At 49.6% G+C, this 16,144-nt stretch overlaps 4 non-coding genes and 1 pseudogene across 4 annotated transcripts; 4 read left to right on the forward strand and 1 right to left on the reverse strand.

Moving 5' to 3' along the window:
- LOC120375680 overlaps positions 1 to 16,144 on the forward strand; it is a 1,085,709-nt pseudogene that overhangs the window by 598,101 nt on the left and 471,464 nt on the right.
- On the reverse strand, positions 884 to 965 carry TRNAS-AGA. The gene has a single exon. It is a non-coding gene; the product is annotated as a tRNA-Ser (tRNA).
- On the forward strand, positions 2,351 to 2,422 carry TRNAC-GCA. Its single transcript has one exon. It is a non-coding gene; the product is annotated as a tRNA-Cys (tRNA).
- Positions 7,792 to 7,863, forward strand: TRNAA-UGC. Its single transcript has one exon. It is a non-coding gene; the product is annotated as a tRNA-Ala (tRNA).
- TRNAV-AAC lies at positions 10,323 to 10,395 on the forward strand. The gene has a single exon. It is a non-coding gene; the product is annotated as a tRNA-Val (tRNA).

Here is a 16,144-nt window from a genome sequence, read left to right on the forward strand (position 1 = left end):
CCCCGGGCCCTTTAAATCACCTCCTGAGCCCCCCTGCCAGAGCCCCGGGGAACAAATCACTGCCGTGGATGCTGCTCTCTCCCGCTCTGCCAACACAGAGCAAGGGTGGCAGAAGCTTCCTTACAGTGGGGGGGGGCACCGTTGTCCGAACTGTGGCACCCCCATGACACCCCTTCCCTAAGGACCCCCACTCACACCACCTCTCCCCCCGAGGCCACACCCACAGACGCCTCTTCCCCAAGAGTGCACCCTCCCCCTCCCCATCATTTGTCCTAACAGCCAGTAAAGAGTGGTGGGGCCATGGCCCTCTAAACCCCCTGTTCCAGCACCCCTGACACAGAGCTAAGCAGGCAGCAGTGTGTATGTGTGTGTGACAGAGAGTGCTGTGCTGAGCTGAGCCAGTGAGAGAAGGGGGCTGATGTCGGGGCTGTCCCCTGCCTCTGGACTGGTTGCTTCCAGCAGCTGTCTGAGCTTAGAGACAGTGTGCGACACACTTTCTCCCCCCCCCCCCCATGCTCTCTACCCTATCACACACATTGCAGTTGAAAAGCAGCTGGCAATCTAGTAGGATGCCCATGGACCAATGGGATAGAAACCTGCATCATGTGATGCTGTACCAGCCTGTGAGGCATTGCAAACCCTTCCCAAAGCACCCTGCAGCCAGCTGCACAGTGGGATAGCTACCCACAGTGCACTGCTCTCTGTGGCGATCCAAGAGATGCTAGCATGGATGTGCTCTGGTGACACAGGGGCATAGGGTGGACATGCAACAGCTGTTCAATTAAAACACTTTAACTTAAGCCACATTATTCTTTCATGTAGACATAACTTAAGAGTGAGACAAGACCCAGCTCCATTGAAACTAAAGAACCACAACTTCCTGCGTAGCTGGCAGGATTTGAACCTGCGCAGGGAGACCCCAATGGATTTCTAGTCCATCGCCTTAACCACTCGGCCACAACTACTTGCTTGGTATGTGGCTTTCACTGCACTCTAGTTCTGTTCTCACTGAGTGATCAAGTCCAGTTGTTTCCTCAGACCAGCTTCCACAACACACACACTGCTGTGCCCTTGTGTAAGTGTGTCCATGGCTGAACTGCAAGAATTCCTGCTCCTTTCCCTTCCGGCTGGAGCACGAGGAGAGTGTGTTTGTAGTTAATGATGTTGCTGTAGATTTTTGTCCATTTCCTGCCTCGATCATTCAGACAGTCCCTTTCCTGTCATATCCCCAGCACATCAATGATTGCGATAGCAGGGGGCAGGTTTTCTCTGGGGCATTGAGCTTTGCCAGGGGGTCGGTGGCTCCTTTCTTTCCTCACCCTGGAGTAAACTCGCTTTTTATTCCATCCTTGATGTTTCAAGGAATAACAAGAGATGATCAAAGAAAGAGGTGGGCAGGGTAGGTCTCAGGGGAGGGGCAGAGAGGTGTGGGCGATGGATAGGGTAGGTCTCAGGGGAGGGGCGGGGGGGCAGCAGGCAGACCTTGGGGTATGGGGTGGAGAGGCGCGAGGAGGCCTTGCGGGAGGAGAGGAGCGAGCGATCAGCAGGCCTCAGCTAAAGAGCAGGGGTGGGAAGTGGCCAAATGGGAGTGAGGGTGGAGCACAGGGGGGGCCTCGGAGGGAGGAGAACGAGGGAAGGGGGTGGAGGGGGGGACAGCACCACGGTCTGGGAAGGGGCCGCCCACAGGATTCAGGGGGCCTGGGGCAAAACAATTTCAGGGGCCCCTTCCATAAAAAAAAGTTGCAATACTATAGAATCCTGTATTCTCCTGGGGGCCCTGGGGCAAATTGACCCCCCCCCCTCTGGGCAGCCCTGCCTTCAGCCTCTCCCTGTAAGTCCCCTGCCCCCTAGACTCTCTCCAATTTGTTTCTGTAGTGTGTGTGTGTGTATGTGGGGAACTGGACGCAATGCTCCAGATGTGGCCTCAGCAGTGCTGACTAGAGGGGAATAATCACTTCCCTCCATCTGCTGGCAATGCTCCTACTAATCCAGCCCAATATGACCAGTTGCCCATATTGAATGCAGACACAGCAATATCTGATACATTGGTTCCTGTCCATTCAGGAGGTTATTTCCCACCTATTCATAAATAATGAAGCTGCTCTAAGTGGAGGGGAGAGAGCTGTCCTGTCCTTGCAGTTAACCCATCTCCCCAAGAGGTGGTAGCTATGTCAGTGGGGGGAAGTTATGTTGGTGGGTGTGCAAGCTGTGGTGTCTACATGTATATATAAAGTTTAATCAAACCCCATTTTTTAAACCCCTGTGGTCTGGGAATAGAAAAGGAGCTCTCTGAGGCAGAGCCCGTCCTTCAAAATCCTTAAGATCACAGACTTGCCTATGCAAATGTCATGGGGGTAGAGCTCAGTGGTAGAGCTTTTGACTGCAGATTAAGTGGTCCTTGGTTCAAATCCAAGTGCCCCCTTACAAGCCTGTTTCTTCAATAAAAATAATTCCATTTCTAGTATGCTCAGGAGCTCTACTATATAGGGATTCCTGAAATGAATGGACACACTTACTATTTTCCTGTGCAAATGCATAAACACCTAGCAAACGTCCCCCAGCAGAAATCACTTTCAATCCTCTAAGTGTCTTGGTTTGTTTTCATCAATTAAACAAAGACACATGAAGACACATTTGCAGGTCCTTGGCCTCCATGGGCTACAATGTGCAGAAGAACAAGAACCACATCCACGTGGGAGGCATGGACTAGTCTGTATTACATTTGGTAAGTAAGTTGCCATTGGGACTGAAAACTCTACTGGGGGTGGACAGGAGCCTGTTACAAAACTAAAATAACCAAGATTTACCAAACTCCCTGTTACACATTCAATCCTCTCTTTGTGCACACGGCATCAACTGGGGCTCTAATAAATGGCAGCCTTCCTTTAACACAGATCGTTGTTCCTTGTAACTTTCAGATACATTCGAATGGCAGCTGTTCAGAGGTCATGTGCTGCTAGTTCAGAGCAGCAGCAGAGTCTCTGTACATTTACCAACCGTAGAGCTGGGTGTGGCTGCATCCAAGTAACTGCAGAGTCAGTGTAGTCCCAGACAGTTAATTGCACAGTCTCACTTTCTGGTCTCATTGATCATTTGGGTAGAAACAGCAACGGTTTGGTGGGTGTTGTTTGTTTTTCCCTTCGTTTTCTCCTAAGGAATGTGTGATCTTGAGCATGTTAGTTTAAGTTCCCTGTGGGTCAGGAAAATTCCATCTCCTTGAACTAGCTGGGAAGTGACCTGTTTGTATCACCTAGAATAAAGGAGCTTTTGTAAAGCAGTTTCATCTTTAAATACGCAGGATAAAAATAGTAAATAGTAAATTCCACAGCCAGACACCAGGCCAGGATCAATGGATGGGGCCAGGGTCAATTAATTACAGAAGAAACAAACTCTTGGGAAGTAGCTGTAATTTGTCCCCAAACCTTTCCTTGTTCTCATATGCTATCACGGATTCTCTTCTAGAGGGCAGAGTTAAGGTTATCTGGGCATGTACCCTCACTCTGTATTCCCTGTTTCTCCAGAGTTTGAGTTTTACTGAACTCGGTGTTCTGGAAGGTAAGAGATATTCACAATCAAAGTTAACTCTCTGTTAACAAAGGTTTTGTTAGTGGCAAATAATGAGACTAATCCCTCATTGCGGTAATTCCACTGACTTCAATGTGCTCTTTCCCCATTTCTAGTTCAAAAAAAATAAGCAAATTAAAACAACCTTGAGAACTAAAATGCTGTAAGAAAGTGGAAATTTTAGTAGCTCAAATAATTCAGTTTCTTCTGTGTCTTGTGCATGTGTAAATGGCACAACATGTTAATTTATAAGCACATCTTTCTTAACTTCTTTAAATATTCTGTAGTACATTGACTAGATCAAGTGGGTTGTTCAATGCAGTAAGGTTTTCATGCATTGCCCAAAACATATTTTCTTAGTATGTAAATTTACACAACTCATTGAACACAAAATTGTGTATTTCATGCTGTGAACTGTGTTGCTGGCACAAATTAATAGGTTTATTTCTCTCTCTCTTTCTCTCTCTGTGAGGCACAATGAAATAATTTAGTGATGCTGAAAACATTCCCTTCTCCTCCAGAACTGCCTTGGAATCACCTTCCCTTTGTAGATTAATCTGCCCCTGAGTCTCTACAAGGAAAATATAGTTTCTATGAAAAAACACAATTTTTAATTAAAGGGACTGAACAGAATAGGTTACTCAGACATAGGTTAGGGGTTTGTTATAGAAGTGGGTGGGTGAGATTCTGTGGCCTGCGTTGTGCAGGAGGTCAGACTAGATGATCATAATGGTCCCTTCTGACCTTAAAGTCTATGAGAATAGCCACATGATGGTGACACATCAGGAATGCAAAGCAACAAGTTCCTGGTTTGCACATTGATGGTGACAAGGGATTGAACTCGACTCCCCTCTTTTCACAGACAGATTTGTTTTCTTCTCTGAGGTGAAACGTAAGTTTAAATGTTGTACTTAGTCCTCTGCCTTGTAGCTTCAACAGCCGCAGATGCAAGATGAGTTACTGCAGCCTAGACCTTGTGTCCGTGTTTAGGTGGTTTTCACCTAAACGTTCAAGCAGCTCCCAGTAATGTGCCGAGCTCCCCAAGTCCCACTGACAGCTGAGCTCTTCCTGCCCACTGAGCCCAGCCCAGACAGTGGGTGGGGGGTGAGTTTGTACCCAAATAACTGACAGAGCCAAGCAAGGAGCAAAGAAATGTTTGCTCCGGTCACTAGGTCTCTGTTTCTATTGCTCGTTTGCTCTCTCCCCTTCCCTGATAAGGAGCAACAGTAAGAGAAGAAGGGGTTAAAACATGTGCTAGGTGGTGGCTGGGTTTGGATGACAAATTTAAAACCATCTCAGCGCCCTCTAGTGTGACACTGACACCATCAGATTCTCACCTTTCACTCACACTTCATTAATAACAGTTTCCCTGAACTACTTTGCTGTGATTATTTCAATGGCTCCTACACCGATACCTGCTGCCCCTTCTGGCTGGTTAATTGCACTATTTGGAACCTGCTCCTAAAATTTCATCCTTCCTGGGAGCAAGATTCAGAACTGCCCAAGGAAACCCCATTGGGTTTCAAGTGCAGCCCAGGCAGGGTGGCAAGGGGACAGCCCAGGGGTCTCAGAGCTTCTTCTTCCTCACAGAGAGAAGGTTAAGGGGGGCCACTAGTTATGACTCCTGGGTTTTAGTCCTGGCTGTGGGAGGAAAGGGGTGTTTAGTGGATTAGAGTTGGGGGCTTAGGAATCAAAGAGGAAACATCTCCCTTTTCAGCTTCAATGCACATTGAACAAGAACATGGCTTCTCATCTCTTCGGTTTCAGAGGAGCAGCCGTGTTAGTCTGTATCCTCAAAAAGAACAGGAGTACGTGTGGCACCATAGAGACTAACACGTTTCTTAGGTTCTGTTGCCATCATGTGGCCATTTCATTTCACTTCTTATTGTTAAAAGGTTTGGGTACTTTGCACAGAAACATCATTTCCTTGGGAGAGACGGAGAAGTGGAAGCTGCATTGATTTAATCCTTTGAAAATTAGATAAGGATTAAAATATTCCCCAGACAGCTCAGTCCCAACCGTCCTCCCTCACTGCTGCCAGTGAAGCTCAGCTCTGTCCCACAGCAGCAAGAACTGCTGGGTGCAAGTCCTGGGCCTGATGTGAAGTAAATGTAGGGGTGACTCTGCCTGCCTAGACTGTTCTGTAGAAAAATTCAGACACAGACCATGTCTGGTGAAGGAGAGACAGATGTGTTGTTTGATTGTTTTTCTCATTTTAAATTTACTTGATCATTTTGATGGCAAAAATATTTGTACAAGACCATGAAAAAAGGAAGAAACCATGAAAATACCCATGGGAGAAAGGGGGTTTCTGAGGCCAGGGTAGATATGGAGATTTTTAGGAAAGCGGGAGAGGTCAAAGTAGGGCCTTTAGCTGGAGCAAAGGGGGAGGGTTTTTTGTGAAGTTTCATTTTAACCAGCCTCACATCCTGTAGTCCGTACTTCCCCACCCCACCAACATGTGAAATAGCGCCGCCCCACTGGCAAAGCCACCTCTGACTCCTGAGACAGCCCCACTGGACTGGCCCTCCAGATCCCCCAGCACTCCCTCTCCTAGCTGGATCCCCTGGCAGCCAGAGCTCTCCGCAGAACTGCCGTGGTTGCTCCCCTGGGGCTCTGGTCAAGGACGGCTACTGGCTACTCCTGAGAATGCAGCTGAGAAATGACTCAGGGCTTGGCTACACTTACAAATTTGCAGCGCTGCAGCAGGGTGTGAAAACACACCCTCTGCAGCGCTGCAAATTGCGGCGCTACAAAGCGCCAGTGTAGTCAAAGCCCCAGCGCTGGGAGCCGCGCTCCCAGCGCTGTCCGTTATTCCCCACAGGGAGGTGGAGTACGGACAGCACTGGGAGAGCTTTCTCCCAGCGCTGGCGCTTTGACTACACTTAGTGCTTCAAAGCGCTGCCGCGGCAGCGCTTTGAAGTGCTAAGTGTAGCCACAGCCTCAGCCTTCTCTAGATTCTCACCTGTGGGCTCTGAGAAGCAGGATGGAGCCTTTATGATAAAGTCCATGTAACATTCCCCTCTCATCCCATCCCTGGTATGTCACCACTAGCTGCTGTCCCTGGGTAGCAGCCAAGGATGTTTCCCACCGTTCAGGAGACCCCAGCCTGGGACAAAAGTCAGCTTCAGGCTTCGCCTCTCTCCCTTCTTGGAATCAAATTCATGTTTTTGCCAAGAGTTAAAGCAGCCTGAATCCCCAGAGTCTGGATCAATGTCACAAGTTCCCAGTGTCTCCATGGAAGAGAATTTGTTAAATCCCAGATGAGTGTAGTTATATCAGTTCTCAGCCTGAGTCCTTTGCTCTTAATCCTGAGGATATTGTCCCACCATGGGGCCATTTCCTGCCTCTCTTTCATACAGAAGCACAATTTTCCTTGCAGAGACACAGGAACAGCAAGATCTTTCTCTGTCCCTTGTGCAAAGCAGGGGGCCAAATTCCATGGAAACAATGGACAAGCAGGGGGCTCTGGGCATATCCAGCCCTGGCCGTGAGATGTTCCCTCCCCTCTTTCTTTATGCCCCTGTTGTTATTTCATGGATTGTCTGGGATGGGGGAAAAGCTGAGTTCACTCCAGGTGGAGGGGGAAAGAACCGTGAAAGTCTCAGGATCCAACCCCCGCTACCAGGATCACCGAGGTGCTGGGTATTTGAGTAGGAAAGGGACTGTGTGTATTGTCAAGGTGGGGAATAAATAACAATCTACAAGAGCCACCTCATTAACCACTGACACAGGCTAATCCTACTGCAGATAGAAGGGAAACTGGGAGTGATTCTTTGCTGTTCAGCCATGGAAACAGTGACCCAATTGCACCGCAGTGAATGTGATGGGGAAAGCTGGACTTCACAGGCAGGTGGAAATAGCAGATCCTAGAAACACCTAGAGCTCCCCACAGCACTTCTGACTCCAGGGTCAGGTGTTGAGCGACTCCCAGTGCCCCCCCCCCCGACACATTACCTTCCAGCACGGGTGGCAGCACCCCCCCCCACCCAATGCTGGGGAGAGGGCTGAGTGTATCTCTGCACCCTGAGTCCAGGGCACCCACTCTCTCTGCCCCACACATCGAATCTGGCCCTGCTGAAAAGTGACCCCTAAGAACCAGCAACCTCCAGGACAGCAGATTTGGCCTCAGAGCAGGGAATGTGTCCCCCATGCTGCTCTTAGGCCACTAGGTGCTCTGGAAACAGGAAGGTTCTGAGTGTAACCTAGAGCACACATATCACATCTGGGGATGTAGCTCAGTGGTAGAGCACATGTTTTGCATATATGAGGTCCTGGGTTCAATCCCCAGCATTTCTAGGTTCTTTTTCACCCTACTGCCTTGCTCATGCCCAGAGGGGATGTGGCCCACCAGTCTCTCTGCAGGAATTTCAATCCTGCTCAATAAGGGGCAAGTGCCAATTGCATGGAAGGTCTGGGGGGGTTTCTGCTCCCAAGTCTCCTCTGTACATTTAAGATTCCCACCTGCTGTGCTGCTTGGGACAAGGGTAGATGAGAAGGGAGAATCCTCCAGCACTGGAGGGAAAGGTCCCATCTGCACAGATTTAGAGGCAAAGACTAGGTGATAGCTAGGGGATGTCTCATGACTATCACGTTTGTTCAGTTCAACCCCTTCTATCTGCTTTGGTACAAGGCAGGAATTTTTTGTCTCTCTCCTGAGGAAGAGCCCCAGGTTTAAGATGGATTCCTGTACCAGGTGAGATGGTCATGTCCTGTGAGATCCCCAAGCCTTCATTCTTCCTGGCCTGACTCACAGATGGTGCAGGACAGAGCCATCTCCAGTCAATTGTCCTGGTTAATGGGAGCCATCAAGAGTCCAAAACACTATTAATGGCCCACACTTTGCATCATTACAACAGGACCTCAGAGTTATAGTTCATATTTCTAGTTTCAGATTCAAGAATGATCGGTTCATACAAATAGGATGAACACACACAGTAGATTATAAGCTTTGTAATGATACCTTACAAGAGATCTTTGGCATGAAGCATAGTCCAGTCACTTTATATTCACACTCATTAGCATATTTTCATAAAATCCTATAGAGTGCAACGTCACAGCAGGGAAAGGGTTTTACTGCGGCACCTGGGAGCAGTTGAGTTTCATGTTCAGGCTGTGGTATGAGTTCCTCCAGGTTTCTCGTCAGCACACAGGGACCTTTGCGGGTGCTCTCAATACAGGAATGGCCCCGACACGATAAAGCGATGGGGATTGCATTTTCCTTTTTTATTTCTGTATTTCCAATGACATTTCTGTTTGTGATTTTGTTTTGGTTTGTATTACTGTATTTTCTCCTGGATTTGATATTTAATGAAAAAAATAATACGGCCTCAAGGCACTGGATGGAGAAGCAGGCTGGGGCTAGGACTGCTAAGAGAGTGAGAGTAGCAGGTTTTCTGTCTTGTTTCCTGCCCTCATTTTTCTTGAATAGTTTCTCTTCTGCACGAAATTCGCCTTTTTTGAATGTGAGCCTGGCTAGCTCAGTTGGCAGAGCATCAGACTTTTAATCTGAGGATCCAGGGTTCAAGTCCCTGGTCAGACCAAGAAACACTTTCCCCCTGGAACACCCCTAAAGGATTTTAGAAGGACTCTCCTTGAACTTCATTTTTCCTTTTCAGGACATGGCCTTTCCCAGGAAGGGCCCTTTACTGCCTGGGACTGAAGGTGCTACTGCCTCACCTGTCCACTGGCCTCACAGTCTGGAGGAAGAAAGGCCTCTGGGCCTGCAGCAAAGTGCTGTGTGCTGACTTCTTGAGCAAATGCAGGGCTGGCCAGAGAGGCATGTTCCCACCGAGTCCTCCCTGCCAGTAAAATTGTCCTCACAGACAGGGGCGGCTCCAGGCCCCAGCACGCCAAGCGCATGCTTGGGACAGTAAGCCGCGGGGGTGCTCTGCCGGTCGCCGCAAGGGTGGCAGGCAGGCTGCCTTCGGCAGCATGCATGTGAAGGGTCCGCTGGTCCGGCGACTTCGGCGGACCTCCCACAGGCAAGCCGCCGAAGGCAACCTGCCTGCCATGCTTGGGGTGGCAAAATGCCTAGAGCTGCCCCTGCCCACAGAGTCCTCCGTGCTGGAAGTCAGTAATCAACAGGTGCTCTGCTGGTCCCATGGTGTAAGGGCCAGCACTCAGGACTTTGAATCCTGCAATTTGAGTTGAAGTCTCAGTGGAATCTGAGAAAAATTCCTGTGCCACAAACCCTGCTGGGTCTTCCAAGGCCTTGTCTTGCTTTCTCAAAGGACATGAAAGCCACTACAAAAGGTTTTTTTTCTCCTGCTGATAACAGCTCACCTTAACTGATCACTCTCGTTATAGTGTGTATGGCAACACACCATTTTTCATGTTCTCTGTGTGTATATCTATCTATCTATCTATATATCTTCCTGCTGTATTTTCCACTGCATGCATCCAATGAAGTTGGTTTTAGCCCAGGAAAGCTTATGCTCAAATAAATTTGTAAGTTTCTAAGGTGCCACAAGTACTCCTTGTTCTTTTTGCAGATAAATTAATGGAGGTTAAGTCCATGAATGGCTATTAGCCAGGATAGGTAAGGAATGGTGTCCCTCGCCTCTGTTTGTCAGAGGGTCGAGATGGATGGCAGGAGAGAGATCACTTGATCATTACCTGTTAGGTTCAATCCCTCTGGGGCACCTGGCATTGGCCACTGTTGGCAGATAGGATGTGAGGTTGGATGGACTTTTCGTCTGACCCAATATGGCCATTCTTATGGTCTTATGAAAGGAGGAGCAGAACCCTCTGACAGAGTTTTTGTAGTGTAGTGGTTATCACGTTTGCCTAACATGCAAAAGGTTCCTGGTTCAAAACCAGGCAGAAACATGCTGGCTTAATTGTCCCAGCTCCTAGTGGCCTGTCCCTGTTGTGGTAGGAACAGCAGCGATTTCTATGCTCAGAAGGTCTGTTATACTTCCCCTGCTCCCACTTTTGTCTCCTCTCCCTCTCTGAATGCCTGTGAAGTGGCTTTTCCCCTCCCGCTCCCTCCTGGAATGCTCCTGGGATGAAGGGGCTGGTTGAAGAGCAGAAGAGCTTCCAGGTAGACAAGGTGTCTGGGACGCTAATTAGGCAGCACTCACACACCCAGAGCATGGACACTGCCCAAGGTGGAGTGTGACCAACCAGATGCAGCCAAGTCATCTCTAGTCGCAGGCCATGAGGTGCAGGCCCTTAAAAGGGGAAGGGGCCCTGTGCTCAGGAGAGCACTCACAAGCTTGTACCTCCAGTGAATGCCCTTCGCCCGGACCGCCTGGCCAGTGGTTCTCTGTGTTGCATTTCATTGTGCCTCAGGAAGACTTACCTTCATCACACCATCCATAGCTGCGCTGTGGGACACTTACCTTGCAGAATCCTGACATCTCCAGTGCTGTGCCTGTCCTGGGAGTGTGAGTGTGACACCCCACCCCCCTTCTTTTGAGCTTAGCTATCAATATAATAAACGTGCTGCTTTCTGCCAAACTCTGGTGGGTCATTAGTGCTCCCTACACTGACTAGCTGGCCAAATTTCGGGTAACACCTGTGACAACTGCAACCCCTGCATGGCAGAGGGTAGTGAAATGAGCTGAGAAAAAGCCTTGGCATCAGCAGGGGAAAACTAGAGGATCTTGGCCAGTCACCTTTTGAAGCCTTGTGGCTTGGTCTCCTCTGCCCTTGGAGATTGGCCTATGACGGCCGGCTCTTCTGCGTGACTTGCCAAAGGAGGAAGTGAGGCAGGGATGGGGAAAAAGAGGAAAGTCGAGCTGAGGAAGGCAGGGCAGAAGCTAAGCGCCTCAGTGCAGCTAAGTGGGGTTAGTAGAGCGTCACCAGTCATTCTGCAAAGCCTGGGGAGGTGCAGTTGGCTGCTGGGAGGTAGAATCCTGTGCCTGCCTCTTGGCTTCCCAGGGATGGCTACTTGCAGCCCAGGATAAGGATGGTTCTAGGTGAAAGGAAGAGAAGCAAAGCTCTGGGAGGAAATTTGGGTGCGCAGTGCTGGCTCTGCGCTGGGGGAGGGGGTTGGGGTACAGGCAGGGTGGCACTTACCCCAGGCACTGCAGCTCCCAAAGCGACTGGTACACACAACCCTCCGGCAGCAGCTCCTAGGTGGGCAGGGACAGGGGGTCTCCGTGTGCCACTGTTTGCAGGCGCTGCCCCCTGCAGTTCCTGGCCAATGGGAGCTGTGGAGTTGGTACTTGGGGTAGGGGCAGTGATTGGAGACACTCTCCCCACCCCAGGGGATGCTGGGACATGCCGGCCATTTCTGAGAGTGGCACGGAGGGACGGAGGCAGAGTGGGCAGGGAGCCACCTCAGTGCTGCTGGCACATCTCTGCACACCCATTGGGGGAGGGGAGCAGAGGGCCTCCATGTGCTGCCTGGGGTAGGGGCAGTGCACAGAGCTGCCTCCCCTCCTGGGTCTACTACAGGAGGGGACGGGGGGTCTTTTGGCCTGCAAGGTGCAGCAGGTCGGACTAGATGATCACATTGGTCCCTTCTGACCTTAAGGGCTCTGAGTCTAAACGGGAGAGGGAAGTAAAGTAAAAAAAATAAAAAATAAACCAAACACTGTAATACCAGGATGACTCCACCTGCTCATTGTATAGTCCCGCCCCTTTCTTCCTCCACTGGGTGTTTAATGACCTGCAGCACATTGATTCTCTCATTTCATTGCTAAACTGATACAATGTGACTGAAATTAAACCAATTCCCAGCAGAGGAAACATCACATGCCTGCATTCGCTGTGAATTGAAGCCAGGTCAACTGCTTGAAAAGCAGCTACGCTCACCACTGTACCACCAATGCATCTGGCAAAAACACCACTTATGCTTGCCCAATGAGGCTAGACCAGAATTGAGGCGTTTTACTGCCTGTTAAAATGTACTGGAGTCTCATCACTAAAAAAAAACCTACCTCTATCTTCACCTGGTTTTGGACCATCAGCCTCTCAATTAGGTCACCAAAGTGGTTAATCACAGACACAGGTAACTACCCTACTTCCCAAGCTTGTCTATGAAGCACATACAGGGGCACACCTGGCTAGTGAGGGAGGCGCACTGCTGGGGTTATGAGTTCAGGCCTCACCCAAAGCATCAGTTTTCATTAGCCATGGAGCTTCCCCCACTCACTTTGTCTAATTCACATGGAAAGTGCCATACCAGGGTGATGAGAGTAAATTCTAAACTCTGAAATGTGGAGGTTGGCCCAGAGATTAGAATAAGGGGTTTGAAGAGAAAAAGCTCTAAGGATATAAAATCAAGCAGTCTCCAGGGGCAGGTACGGTACAACGCCTCAACAGGGAGCCATTTGGGGAGGCGGTTTCACTTCCTCTGTTCAATGTCCTGAGAGGTATTTTAAGATGAAGATAACACCATGGCTAACAGTTGAGTGGCACGTCCTGGGTTAAAGAAAGGAAGGGACTTTGGGTTAATAGTCAGAAGATTTGTGTTACCGGCACTGTCTGACCCCCCTTCAGTGCAGAGGTTTGTACGTTGCTGGGTGGAACGCACAGACTCCTGGGGAGCAGGGGCAGCTGTTTCCATGGCAGAGAGCCTGGCACTTAGGAGACTTTCTTGACTTGCTGTTTTGAAGCAATTCAATAAAATAACGGTGGAGCTACAATGTCCAGTCCAAAATTTCAGCCCCCCGGTACAAAAATGCTATTTTAGGATCTAAACAGGAGGCTTCCGGCACTAGGACACCTGACCAGAGAGCTCAGTGGGGGGTGTAAGAGCTGGTGACTCTGAGGGTCCTGGGCTAAATCCACTTGCAGGTGGAAATATTTTGATTTATTTGATGGATAATGAGCACCAGCTACCAGGGGAGAAGCCCTGCCACCCTGCTGCCACTCCAGCTGCTGCCCCAGAGGGGGGAGCCCCAGGGGGCCTGCTGCTGCTCCGGCCACCCCAGGAGTGCTGCTGCCAGGGGCCACCGAGCTGCGGCTGCTCCTGCTGCCTGCGGAACCACAGGAGGGAGATGATTTTTTGACAGTGACGGATGCCTCGTCCTAAAGGCCTTTGTCTGCCCCCTTCTAGTGACTGTTTGGTACAGGAATGCAGCCCTCACTCCTGGGGCTCTCCTGGGGAAATAATGTTTCTGTGCAAAACACCAAAGCTGTTGACAGAAAGGAAGAAAAGGAAATGGCCACACGATGGGACTAGGACATAAGGAATGAAACACAAGATGCTTCTCCCATGTGCATTGACTTTGAACCTTGTTGTTTGCGGTGTTGTCTCTCATGTCCTGGGACCAACATGGATACAACAAGGGGGAGGAGGTCACATAATATCTTCTAAAGGACCAAGGAAGGGAGTATTATTTACTCCTTCTCATAATACAAGAAGTAGGAGGGGTCACCACATGAAATGAATAAGCTGCAGGTTTGAAATGAACACACTTCCCTCAAGCTGCTGGCAATGCTTCTACTAACGCAGCCCAATCTGCTGTTAGCCTTCTTGGCAACAAGGGTGCTGTTGACTCATATCCAGCTTCTCATCCACTGTAATCCCCAGCTCCTTTTCTGAAGAACTGCTGCTTAGCCAGTCGGTCCCCAGGCTGTAACAGTGCAGGGGATTCTTCCTTCCTAAGTGCAGGACTCTGCACTTCTCCTTGTTGAACCTCCTCAGATTTCTTTTGGCCCAATCCTCCAATTTGTCTAGGTCACTCTGGACCCAAACCCTGTCCTCCAGCGCTTGGATTCTTTACATGCTTTCACAGAGTGAAGAGCACATGTTCCATGATTTCATATGACAGAGTTTTATGCTATAGGGAGCTTTCCCTGTGTGAATTTGACAGGTGAATCAACATAGAGACATATTGTGACCCTTCTCAGGGAGCTGAGGGCTGTGAGTTTCCTTGATGCCACCTTCCACTAGGAAGAGGGAGTTTTGCATTTGGTAGCTGGATGTTAGTGACCAAACTCACCCAGCCCATCAGGCACTCAAGGCCCCTCCTCTGAGCTACAGCAGCCACCCTAACCCCTGACTTCCTTCAATGTGTCCCCCCCCCCGGGGTCCAGCCCGGATCACCAGATACTCAGAGAAATCCCAGATTCTCTCTTCCCAAAGCAATGGTATATTCCAGGTTACTAGTTTTACTGTGGACCACTGCTACTGTATCTCACACCGCACTTGAGTATAGTTATCAAACTAGCAGAAATTTATTTAACAACCGATAGAGATTTAAACAAACAAATGTGAGTGCTGGAAACCAACTGTTACCAACTAAACAAAATCAGAAAATGCAACCTACACTTTTTAATAGTTACCTTTCCTATCTAAGGCCTGGTCTACACTAGGACTTTAAATCGAATTTAGCAGCGTTAATTCAAATTAACCGCTCAACCGTCCACACTAGGAAGCCGTTTAATTCGACCTAGAGGGCTCTTTAGTTTGAATTCGGTACTCCACCCCGACGAGGGGAGTAGCGCTAAATTCGACATGGGTATCTCGAATTAGGCTAGGTGTGGATGCAAATCGAACTTACTAGCTCCGGGAGCTATCCCACACTGCACCACTCTGTTGACGCTCTGGACAGCAGTCCGAGCTTGGATGCTCTGACCAGCCACACAGGAAAAGTCCCGGGAAAATTTGAATTCCTTTTCCTGTCTGGACAGTTAGAATCTCATTTCGTGGTTGGACATCGGGGCGAGCTCAGCAGCACCGGCAGCGATGCAGAACTCTCCAGCAGAGGAGTTCATGTAATCTCTGAATAGAAAGAGGGACCCAGCATAGACTGACCGGGAACTCTTGGATCTGATCGGTGTGTGGGGCGAGGAGTCTGTGCTTTCGGAGCTGCGCTCCAAAAAACGGAATGCAAAGACCTACGAGAAGGTCTCCAAAGCCATGAGAGACAGAGGATACAGCCGGGATGCCATGCAGCGCCGCGTGAAAATCAAGGACCCCAGACAAGGCTACCAAAAAATCAAAGCGGCAAACGGACGCTACGGAGCCTGCCACCACTGCCCCACCAGCGACCATGGACTCTGACGATGGGACAGTGTCAACGGCCAGTTCCTCAGCGATGTTCGCGGACGGGGAAGATGAGGAAGGGTTTGTGGAGGACGAGGCAGGCGACAGCGCTTACAACGCTGGTTTCCCTGACAGCCAGGATCTCTTCATCACCGTCACGGAGATCCCCTACCAACCCTCCCCGGCCATTAACCCGGATCCTGAATCAGGGGAAGGAGCAGTCGGTAAGTGCTTTAACCATGTAAACTTTTATTCTTACTATAACAGGAATCTGAAGTATGTGAAAAGGAGGTCTCTATATATGGGGATAGAACAGAAATCCTCCTGGGAGATCTCCACAAACCTCTCCTGGAGGTAATCGAAAAGCCTCCGCAGGAGGTTCCTGGGGAGAGCTGCCTTATTGGGTGCTCCGTGGTAGCACACTTTTCCGTGCCAGGCTTTCATGAGGTACTCAGGGAGCATTGCCTCCCCGAGCACGGCTGCGTAGGGCCCTGGTTTGTGCTGGCTTTCAAGCAGCATGCGCTCTCTATCTCCTTCAGTGACCGTCCTCAGGGTGATCTCACTCGGAGACTCCTGCATGTAATTAGGGGAATTACTGTAATGTTACACCTGGTCCAAAGTATTTTTAAAAAT

The sequence above is a fragment of the Mauremys reevesii genome, linkage group 12 (assembly GCF_016161935.1).
Source record: "Mauremys reevesii isolate NIE-2019 linkage group 12, ASM1616193v1, whole genome shotgun sequence".
NCBI lineage: Eukaryota > Metazoa > Chordata > Testudines > Geoemydidae > Mauremys > Mauremys reevesii.